General features: G+C 32.0%; 1 protein-coding gene across 3 annotated transcripts in view; it reads right to left on the bottom strand.

The window, feature by feature from the left end:
• Positions 1–12611, bottom strand: part of LOC119070423 (protein doublesex) — a 115776-nt gene that overhangs the window by 12343 nt on the left and 90822 nt on the right. For all 3 annotated transcript variants that reach the window (XM_037174762.1, XM_037174760.1, XM_037174763.1), the window contains one exon: positions 9890–10023. The gene's annotated coding sequence lies outside the window, so the exon portion shown is untranslated. The remainder of the gene's footprint in view (positions 1–9889; positions 10024–12611) is intronic.

Raw genomic sequence — 12611 nt, 5'->3', positions numbered from 1 at the left:
TAAGTTTCTTACATTTTTTGCAAATAGCATTTTAATGGTAGGAAACTTGATTTCGTCAGAAGAATTTGCGAACGGAAAAATGTAAATTTATTTTTAGTCTGAGTATTGTTCTACATCGTAAGTGATTCTTAGTTTATTCGCCAAGACGTTTTGAAATTTTGCGCCAAAATATCATAGACTGGAAACAATTGACAGGGAACATCGATGACTTTTAAAACTCTAAAAAATCTCAAATAAGTTCAGAACTTAGGAAAACCTTCTGTAATTCTAAAATTCTAACAAAATTCCTTAAATTTTAAGAATTTGTAAGAATTTTTAAATTTTCGAAAATTATGACAAAATTCCTTAAATTCTAAACAAGAATTCCAGCAAAATTTCCGAGTAATAAGGCCTCACTGAGGTGACCCTCTTATGCAACTCTTAACTTAGAACGATGCTCAGCTACTTCCCAGTACGAATAACTGCGTTTCTAAACGGCACATCTGTACATTGTGAAAAGAAAAGAATATTTCATCCGGAAAGAAGTGTTTTCTTTTAAACGATTTTGTTAAGCCACAATGTCATAATGACATAATTATTCAATTAAGTTCTGTGTCTGTGTCTTGGCATCGATTTACTCATTTGATGTTATCGTATCGTCACAATATTTATGGCGTTGTAATTTATTATGATACAGTGTACAACGCGTGTAACCCCTTGAGATCATAACAAACAACTCTTATGAATATGTTTAAAAGAAATGATCTGGATATAATTAAAGGTTGTTGTTATTAAACAGTCACTCATATCCACTAAATTACCGAATGCTTTTAAGAATAAATGTTCCATACCATAACAATTAATTATATTGTGGAAGCATTTAAGAAAAGCGAAGCAATAAATTTCTTTTGAATTGGGATTATAAATTATCAGAGGCGCTTGAGAGCAAAATCTCTTATTTGTTTGTTTTAATTTGTTTTAAGGTTACTTATATAATGCCACATAGCACAACATTTCGCTTATATTATATGGAACTTATTGGACTCTAATCTAACGAGTTTTATATTATTGAAAAGATCATTTCCATTCACGTCACATAAAGTTTCTAGAACAATTAATTGTGTAATAATAACAAGAATATTCATTACAGCAATTATGTAAGGGCAATTTTACATACAAGTCTTGCTTTGATGTGTTCATTTAATTTAATTAGTTTTTAATCTACACTTGTGTGGGGTTCCGCTTTGACGACAGTTAACACTACTTGAAAATACATCACGCTTTAGAAAGAAAAATGATCATAACGACGTTGAAGCAATTAGATTCTGACATCCAATCTGTTTTGATTAGCTTGACTGATGTTTTTTTTCGCAAGATTTATGATAGGCGGAAAGGCTGTTCTGAAATTCATTCTCTTTGTCGAATTATGATCCAATTTTCGTATAGAATTTTGTTGAACTGCTTTCCCAATAATCGATCTTCAATCAATAGTCTTGTGTGTGTAAATAATACCTACTTAAGGAAAGATGGTCCCACAATTTTCTTGATCTTTGCATTAACTTATTGTGTTAAACACTTTGATATCGTACTGTCGTACACTCGGCAATACGGTTCAATTCTTGTAAAGTGTCTTCAACTTCTTTCAACTGTTTTGGTTTTATTCGTGCACATTGGTGACATATACAGTAATTGAAGGAAATGGTACGCCGACAGAAAGAAACAAGCGGCCAATGGGAATAAAATCTCATTCAATTAATGTGTTGTTAATTCGTTCAGTTGCAGCTATTTCCCTTTAATTGCTTCTATATTCTTATATTGGCATCAATTCATGTTCCAATTCCAATGATACAAACAAAAAAAATAGTTCAACCATGGTTGGTCTGCGCTAGTCGTGCGCTACATTTTCTTTTGTAAAGTTTCGATAATGTAAAGCAAAAATTTCTTATGACGTTCAAAGTCACTGTTGTTGAACCTGTGCAGATTCAAAGAAGAATCTTTAGATAGAGAAGAACTGAAGAAGTAACACGCCAATAAAGGATAAAAAGACAATAGAATGTACAAAGATAATATAAACCAATGGATATGGATGGGTAGGTAGGTAGGTGCTAACATTAATTAAAATCTTTGCACGTTAACTTGTCCCTTTTTCATTACTGTTCAACCTTTTGGAAACGGCTAATCATCTGTTGTCGATAGCTCCGATAAAATGCCCTTAGTTTATACTCGACATTCAATAATACTTGCGCAAATTAACATCGAATCACAACTATCAAAATCCACTGAATAAGTTTTATTGAGAATCTGTTACACAGTAAAACCTAACAATCTTCCAAAATTTTGTCGAGTTTTACCCTTTAGAAACGGCTAGTCATCTGCTATCGACAACTATCAAAGGTAAATGACGAGCTCTGGCTTGTATTGTTTTATATAATAAAATGATTGGTAAAACAATTGAAGTAAAAGATTCTGTATTTAGCACTAAAGGAGGTTATCTAAACAAATGAAGGAACAGATTTAATGATTGCGTCGTGACACGCAGTTTCTTCAATGTTATAAATGTTCAAAGGAAATTATGCCAAAGAATCGGTTTAAATACAATTATTTTGATAAATTTCATTGAAGTAGGAGAGTAATGCCGATGAACACATTTTTATACTGAAATTTATTTTCCCAATATGTTGCAACATAGTGATGTTAAACTTATTGTATAAGGCGCGAAATTTCGGATCTCTATTTAGAAGGAAGTGGTAAACATCAAATTATTCAAAAAAAAAAATCTTTCACCGGCATTCCTCACCTACTACAACAATGGGTCACTTCTAACGATTATTCTGCATAAGGTTACGGAAGCATGTGTAGAATTTGCGATGTGTGCTGTTTACTGTTTTGCTGGTTTTCATAAAATAATTTCTCTATTTTAATGGAATTGATGGTATTTAAATTATGTGCTAAATTATCTTTCTGTAAGTTTAAAAATGTATGATATGCATTTGTGTAATACAGTGTGTGTTTTTGCTTCGACGTAAGACCAACAAATTCAGCATCTATGTTTGATGTCGATTTCTATTCCCTTGTGTTGAGTGTTTCATTCAAAGTTAAAACATACTTCTCCTTTCAGTTTCACACTTTATTACGTTAGATATAAAATTATTTACCCTTCAACTTCCTTCAACAACATAACTTAACCTGACCAAATATAAAAGAAAACTACAGAATTACCAACAAAGTTCGTGTGTGTGTGTGTGTGTGTGTAGATAGATATGTTTATGCATTTGTAGACAATATAATGCACACCAAAAACATTTTATCTCCTAGCACTCTGTTGCTAGAAAACGACTTGTTTCGGGTTAGAAACCATAAATGCGAACTTTGCAATTATTCCCAGTTGCATAATTCAAACAAATGTGGTTTATTCTCACAAAACGTAACAACTTCATCCGTAATATTAAAAGTGAAGTTTCTCTCTAATTTCATATTATATTGCAATTTTAGGTCTCTTAAAATGTTTTAAAACTTTCAAATGAAATTGTTTTCGTCCGACAAAAATATTCGGTATAATAAAAACAAACCAAAAATCGTTTGAAATTAAAATTGGTCGAGTAGAGCGAAAAACTTAAATCAACCTGTGTAATCAGAAGCGAAAAACGACGACGACGGAATAAGAAGGAAGACGAGAAGGGAAAAAAAGCGCAGCATTTGTATAAAGAAATGCGATTTATTTTCTTTGATACGTAATTCGGACGAAATTAAATAGTGTTTTTTATGGCACAATTATTATGACTGAAAATAAACACTCGAAAAGAAGGTAAATAAAGAACAATCTTTACAATGAAAGGAATTTTAAAATTTAATTAAAATTTAAAGACCATTTAGCTTTTGAATTGACGTATCCATAGGACTAGCATAATACACAAAGAATATGTGTGCGTTGTATACACGTTTTAAAGTTCACGTATTAACACAATACCCATTTCACAATGCAATGGGTGAATGTTATATAGACTTGACTAGTAAGAAATAGTTTGCAACTGTTTTCAGGAACAAGAAGACGTCAAGTGTTTACTTCAGAATAATTAAACAGCATTTAAGAATTAATTAAAAGCTGAACAAAGAAGTCACAACATATAAAAGATTTCTTATCTTGTGTACAGACATCGTCAACGACACCGGCATATATAGAAACTGTGTGATGGAAAAGAGACTATATAGATTTTGTTTTGTTATGTGTTTCAATTACGACATTCGATAAATGTATTCTATTCATTCACACCGGTATCAGGAAGTATTGACTGTTAATGTGGTAATGTTCGTGACGCTTTTCCAACCGAACACAAGCCAAAAGTTTATTTCTGAGCTTAAATATTTATCAAACATAGGAGAATGAAACAACCGAGAAACGCTTGATTTTGCAATATTTTCTTTGCCATGGTTTTCGCAAGTGGTATAGAGAGGAATTTTGGTTTTTCTTCAGAAATATGAAGATACTGAGAGGTAATTTCATAAGAGAATAAAAAAAGTCTTCTTCGATACCAGCAGTATTTAGATGCAGAGAATAGAATTGAATTTTAACGGTCGATTCGTTGTTCGTTTAGTGAGCTTTGTGTTGTGCTGAGCGAATTACTTTTACTTTAATATTGCGATATAATAGAGTTGATATTTTAGTTTCAAAAAACGATTTATACCAAAGCCTGTTATTGAAAATTTACTGGAATTTTTGAAAAAGGCCGACAGTGCCTGAAATTTACCGAGAAACGTTTTCTCTTCATAAATTTTTGGTACAGTTAGAGGTAGTGAAACTTCAGCATAAATTTACTTCAGCTGTTTTTCAGCTGATCCGCACAAACCCAAAAAATTTCCACAAATTTCCAAAAACTTCGAACATTCAAAAGCCGAATTTTCCCAAAATTTTTGACAACTTGTGAACTCAGCCTTGCGTTTTAGCTGACTCTCAATTATTTTGTTTGATTCTTGACACTATCCGCTTTCAAATGAAGTCGAGCATGATTAATTTGAAAGATGAGAGCGTTAATAATCAAACAAAATCATTGAGAGCCGGCTAAAACACAAGGCTGAGCTCAAGAGTTGCCAAAACCGTGCGAAATGATCGAAAAATTCGGTTTTTAAACGTTCGAAGTTTTTGGAATCTTTTGGCAATTTTTCGGAAATTTTGGAAAAAAATTTCCCAAAGTAGGCCCTACCACAAACAATCAAAACTGTGTATACGTCTTCAGTCATCATCACAACCACGTGCATGCAACTGCATAAACAAGTACCTATAACTTGTTTTGATTGCATGTATGGATCAGCTGAAAAATAGCTGAAACCAATTCATGCTGAAATTTTACTGCCTCTGACTATAAATACAGTAAGTTTGAACTTTCATAAATTACAGTAAATAAAAGATCCAATAATACGCTCTGATTCATACTATCGTTACATTCACACAACTGTGGGTGAAAAATGGTGAAAAGCTCAAGCTCAGGTGTGATGCTAGATTGAAAATTTTTTCAAAGTACAGCTTCACAAATTTTAATGTGATTTATCGCATATAATATTACCGGTCGTATTAAGCCCCGCTTCAAAAATATAAATTGAGAAAAGGTAAATCCTTCTCTAAGTGATAATCTCAATTTTATAGTTTGTTTGGGCTTCATTTTCTACTTAACAAAAATGAAATTTTATGGCTCTGTTGCTACAGGCGAGACATGTACTTATGTTTTGTGATTTTTTTCTCATTTTGAGAAAGAAGAAATTGTGTACATAAATTTCGCTCTTGGTCGAATATTTACGTAATTGACGTAAAGCGGGAAAATTTAAAAAAAATGTTTTTTTCTTTTCAATGAAATGACGACTACGAGACCACAAACTATTTTATATGCTAATTTCGTGCAAAATTTCGTCCCAACGGCAATAAAATGGAATATAATTTGAATTAAACTCAGTGATTCGCTTTCCCACTAATTTGAAAAAAAAAGGGAAAGAAAGAAACAGGAGGAACAATAACGAAAATCTATTGAAATCCATAAAACAAAATCCATATAGTTGACGAAGGATTTTCAATTACTTAGTATTATTCGGTCGTATTGGTTGAACATTATGTATAAGCTATTCGCATTAAAAAAATGCATCCGCGCCACTAACAAAACCCTAAATTGCATTTTTACGAGCAAACATAGACTTTACAGCGAAATGAGCGAAACCATTCTTTAGATTTTATGTCGATCATAAAATGTTCTACCTTTAATAGTTGCTTATGTACATATATTTACTTATAGGGATACATAGTTTGATTATAATCAGAAGAATTCAGCAGAAGACAAGGGTTTTTCTTATATTATTTACATTATATTAAAACCAGACTATGATTTCCAGCACATAGGAAAGATTACCCTATATATACATTACATTGCAGCTCTTTCATAAATGAAGTTTTCGTTTTTTTTTATCTAATAAATAAAATTTCGAGTTTAATAAAACTGTGGAGAAAATTCTAATTCCAAATGAAATGCAACTGAAAATATTTGCTGGAATATTTGTCTATAATTTTATCTTAATTTGCCACATGTACCACATACATAACAAACATACAATTCACTTGAAGCGGAAAAGATATAAAATGAAAATTCGTCTTACGAGTCACATAAAACCATACTATTGCGATATAGTGAGAGAGCACCCCACATATCTATACATACATATATATGGGTATGGGTACAATGCAAGCGTATAGGACGTGAGCCGATGTTTTTTGGGATAAGAATGAAATGTGAGAAGTCAAAAAGGTAATATGGATTCTATATTCTTTTACAGTGATGTGTGAAGTTGCACTTTTTTTAGTGGTGGCACACTCAAAAGCGCAAACGGCGCTAAGTGGAAATGTGTACTAAAGTCTAGAAAGTTATGAATTTTGTCGTACACCCAAATATTGGTATGATGATTCACCGAAAACATATCGGGCCAAAGTGACCTCGAAATGTTATTTTTAATTGTACTTCGAGTATGTATAAGAATAGCGTGCCGTGCAGCGTGTATAATGATACACACTACATGTATGTTGTCCACGTGATATGTATGATTTATGCTGCACGCTACTCTTATGAATGCGACAATCCGATTGACTGTATATAAAATGGAGAATCAATAAATTTGTTGCTTCGGTTCACTCAATTTCAAACTGCGGTCTAGCGCTTCTAATGATTTTATCAATGGGTTCTAAGGGGATCAATTAGTAACACTGTGCAATTCAGCTTCAACGTACATGTCCTATTGGAACTTTTCATAGGAGCCAAACTTGTGCGTGTCTTGTATTGTCCTGGTGGCTCACTAAATTTGAAGCTTTACAGCGTAACGCAACCTTTATTTATTGCTACTGGCAAATCATAGTTCACCAGTTCCTATCCTTCTCAAATATTGTTCCCGAAAACTTTTTCGGTCTAAATTCTCGCCAATCCCTTTACACCATGCAGTTTTTTTTGACTTTATTACAACGTACAATATTCACATTCGTCGATTGCCTCATAGAATTAAGTTCTCTTTCCGGGGTATCTATGCTATACTGGTACACATACAGGCAATGCTTGTTTTATGTTTTACTTTTTGAACATAGAGGAGAAAACGTGCACACCTCAACAAAACTGAGCTTTAAGCTATTTTAACGAACGTATAATAATGTATATAAGTAGAATTATTGACATGGAGGAAAAAAGGATCATAAAAATTTTAAGAGTCCCTCCATAAAATGTGAAAGGTGGATAAAGCACAAAATAGCTTTTTTAATTAAAAAGTCTGTAATGCATTTTAAGTCCGTTGTTATATTATGCTATTCTTTCAAAGTTAAACGATTCTTCAGCGGAAATGGTCTGCCATATTTAGCAATACTAATTATGAAAAGAATGATTGTTTGAAAACAAAATATATAATTTAACATTCCCATTCGAAATGGAATTATTTCGTAGAAATGTGATTTGCAAATATAAAATTTATCCTGAACCGAGAAAGAGAGGAAAGTCTGCGTAAGTAACTTAGTCAAGTTGATTACCGGCATTAAATTTGCGATTCAAAGAAAAAAACCATAAGATTATACCATGATCCCGACATTGTCAACAATGCACGCAATAAATAATAGATACCTACAGCATTGAAGTGAGGAATGTCAATAAAAGCCCTGAAATTCATATTTGACTGTGGAACTTAGGATTTCCATTATTTTATTGCCCCTTCCCCATGGAAATTGAAAGATGACTTTATATTATTAAGTTTGACGATTTGAACCGGACTTCTACATCAACCAGATGCAGGGACTTTCGCATGTCGAAAACCCGACTCGCCCGACTCGAATTGTTTTGAAACTCGAGAGCCCGCAACATTGAAATTTTAATTCATTATCATGTATGCAGTGGTCACAAAACTTTATTTAGTAGATTACATACTTGCTTGAAAATTGGTATTTGTTGAACTATTGTAATTAAATTCATTTTAGTGCCTTAACGTAGTATGTTAACTCTGTTTGTGTATTGGTTCTTTATTAATACATTATTAATAAATCACTTTAGGTTGTTAGCCGAACGTGGTTTTCATTCTGGACAGGTCATACCTTTACTGAATTTCCACAACAACAGGTTATGGGCCCTAGTAGGAGATTTGTAGCTCGAGCCGAAGTCATTTGTCAAAAGAACAATTTAGTAGCAAAAACATATTGTAATTTATATCGATCGCTTCGATCAACGATTTTCAGCAAATTTCGTAATAATTTCACTAAAATAGCCGCTGTGACCACTTCATACACACTCACATGCGACTGACGCAAAATTGTAATGTAGATTTAAGAGCGCTTGCCCCTTGGAAATTTTCTAGCCTAAAATATTCGTTTTTTGATGATTTCTCTGAACTACTTTTTTTTTAAGTAAAACCATTAAAGCATGCAAAAATGTGTTACTATTAAGGGAAAAATTGGTTTGCGGATGATAACTTATTGCACTTGGAGAAACCATTGCAAATGTGTAAATTTATGTGTTTTGCAAAGGTTTCTCCGAGTGGGTTAAGATATCGGCCACAAATCAATTTTTTTCTTAAAAGTACCACATGTTTGCAGTCTTTAATGGTTTTACTTTCTCAAAAAAAAGATTTTGGCTCAGAGAAATCAACAAAAAACGAATATTTCTGCGCACAAATGTAGGCTAGAAAATTGCCAAGGAGTGAGCGCTCTTAAAGATAAACTTTGGTAGAAAGCTAACTTTTTCCTTGAATTTTTCTTTTAAAGGCCTATAGGACTTGCTGACATATTTTTGCCCGGTATATTCTTCAAAACTATTTTTACCATGAAGCCAATGATGGCTCATTTTTGTACAAATGTAAAAAAATGTACACAGCCTATTTTGCGACGAGAATAGGCTCTGGTAAAAAAAAAAACGATTCGGTCAGTGATGTTTAAGTCGGTGCGGCGTCGTTAGCAACATTATTAGTCCTGTTCACATTTTTATTGCAATAAAATAAGACTTTGCAGCAAAATGCAATCATAAATTTTGTTGAGAATTTTTTTTTTGTTTCTTCTTCTTCTTTTACAATATAATAATCTCACAAACGAGAAGGCAATAAAGTGACGGAGATTTTTCTAAAATTCCATTTGAAATGTACATAAAGCTTTTATTTTTTTTTTATTCGGTTTATGCGAATTTTAATTTATTTAGACATTTACTATCGTATTTTTAATAGGATGCTTTTATGGTTGATTTAAATGTAATAGTTTTATGAAAACGGTGTATCCAATATCCATTTCTGCGTATTATTATTACATATGTATAATATAACGTGTTGTCATATCCGAACAAAATGGTTAATGTCATTTGAATTTTAGTGTATTAAACAAAATAATAGTTATAAAATGTATAAATAACCATTTTAAAGTACTTACATGCTTTACGATTAAATGGACGATTCAATTTTACTGCTTAAATAATGTTCACAGAAATTTTTCTTGCAAAAAGGTTGATTCTCGATTTCAATAATAAGTTGCTTCTAACAGTCCATCAGGCCAGTCGAAAAAATCTACGAAAAAGAAAAAGAAAAACGAACAAATTTAATATAAGTAAACTCAGCGAAATCATTTCACGAACCAATTTATATTGTATACAACTTGAAGTAGAAGAAGAAAAAAAAAATTGAGTGTTTGTATAATAAAGAAAAAAAATGCCCCTCGAAACTGCAAATATAAAAAAATCAAACAAACAAACTGATTTGGTTTTTGTAACATAATCCGCATAGTTCGAGAGAAAATTTTAACCTTTGAAATATAATTAATTGGATAATTGGAAACGATGATATTACACTTTTAAAAACAAAACTAAACCGATGGAAATCAGTTCCACTTAATCAGTTATGCTTCTGGTGGTTAAAAACAAGTGTTAGATTTATGTTTCCTGCGTCTCTAACGAGACTGCATTTTAATTTACTTTATACAAGTTTAGGTAATTTTGAAAATATGAAAGCGAATAGAATTACAATGCGTTTGAATTTTCCTAATTTGTTGTGAGATATATGAAATCACACTAAATTAAAAGCTCTACAGACACTAAAGCTTAGCTTAAGTTTCGAAGATGCTTATTGTATTGGAATGCAATTCGAATTAGTTAGTGTATTGGGTGCAATCGATAACGGAAATATTAGAGATAATAATACATTTTTCAGATACTGATTTCCCAATTAATTGACGGATTGTGGTTTGGTAATGTATGATCTTTAACGGCTTAACGGATCACGGTGATCATCACACTCAATTCTACTTCCTGAATTGTTTTTTTAATCCTATAATTTCTTGTACTTTTGGTGGGTTAGAACATTTTTACACCTGCAGTGCCTATTACACCTCATCGGCAACATGACTAAAGGGCGTATCTCCGATATCTCAGTAACTACTGAACCGATTTTGAAATACTTCTTTTCTTCGTGAAAAGTAGTACATAGTTATGAATTTTGAGCATAAAAAAAAATCAATAAAATCAGCACTTTTCGTCGTATTCTCTAGAGGCTTTTCAGTTTTTCCACAATAACTTCTGAGCCGTATGGCCGATTGACTTCATGTCGAACTCAAAATTCATTACTTTTTAAAATCAAAATCGGCTCAAACGTCTTACAAATTTTGTTTAAAAAATCTGATTTTTTTTCAGTTTTTCGACAATATCTTCCGAACCATATTGCCGATTGACTTTACGTCGGGCTCGAAATTCATAACTTCTCACTGCCTTTCAATCAATTTTTTTTTAATAAAATCGGTCCAGTAGTTTCTGAGATATCGGAGATACGCCCTTTAGTTATGTTGCCGACCTGTAGAATGAAATTGTCAACTCTAGGTGGTTTTTTGCATGTAGTATGAATTTTGTTTCTTTCCTAGGGTAAGTTACGAACAAAAGAACAAGAAGACCACACATTAGTTTGCTTCAGCTGTTTTTCAGCTGGTCAACTCAAACAAAGAAGACTTCTGTCTTTTTACTGTGTTAGCACTGCACTCGAGTGCGTGTAACTATTTCACCCATATATAGACATAAAAGCACTTTTATCTGTAATCTGTATGAGTGTACCAGCTGAAAAATAGCTGAAGCAAATTGATATATAACTTTACTGACGTCGCGCGACGCGTCGACTGTACTAATAATTTTAAAGTTTGAACTTTGAAGTCATCTTATAATTACAGCTGAAAATCGCAATATCGATGATCTGAAATCAGTTTTGACATATTGAGACTGTGACCGTTTTATATGTCCATTTATGAAAAGTTGCCTTTCAAAAGAATCCCTCAGGTTGAATAAATACTTTGAAATTTCCGTGACTGATTTTTTTTGAAACTGAAGCATATCACTATAATGATGTGTTGATAAAAAAACCATTTTCGCTTCAGAATTGAGCAATTCCACAGCTTTCTAATGACGTGGAGAAAATTAAAAAATAATTTAAAAAATTCAACGTTTTCTTTTATTATGGTTATTTAATTGACCATCTGCTGTTTAATGTCTGCGATATCGAGGATTTTTTTTTTACTTTTTAAGGTTTAGTGTTTCACCTCTTATCACCGTCGCACATCTAAAACGCAAAGTATTATAAACGTTTATAATATCTTTTTATTATCATTTATACCGATGTGAATATGAAGAGAAACGGTGGATGTTGCTTTAGTATTATTTGTAATTATAATTTGATTTTAATGATTTAATTGCTTTTTGTGTATATTTAAGTAGATATAGGCAATCGACCTGCCGTAAAAAAAATATAAAATTCAAAAATCAGCGAGTTAGATAAAAGTTTCGGTATAAAATTGTACCAGAAACACAAACTATTACAAGTCTCGGTAACATGCATTTTCCAAGACAAAAGAGAAAATGTTTCAATTTTTTTTACGATTTCACTTACGAATAAAAGAAAAAAGAGAACTGTCGAAACGTAAATAAAAATGTTGGAATCAAGAAGTATAAATGTATATGGTCTCGGAACTTATTGTATGGGTACGTGTAGTATTTATACACACAAGATTTATTGTGTTGTTTCGATATATCGATCATCAGGTGTATTTTCCCATTTTAATATGACGAAAGTTTTCACCATAAAATACACAGAATCATAAAATATGCTATAAAGGAATATAT

Source organism: Bradysia coprophila (assembly GCF_014529535.1).
Source record: "Bradysia coprophila strain Holo2 chromosome X unlocalized genomic scaffold, BU_Bcop_v1 contig_79, whole genome shotgun sequence".
In the NCBI taxonomy this organism is placed as follows: domain Eukaryota; kingdom Metazoa; phylum Arthropoda; class Insecta; order Diptera; family Sciaridae; genus Bradysia; species Bradysia coprophila.
This window is presented reverse-complemented; position numbering and strand designations above follow the sequence as displayed.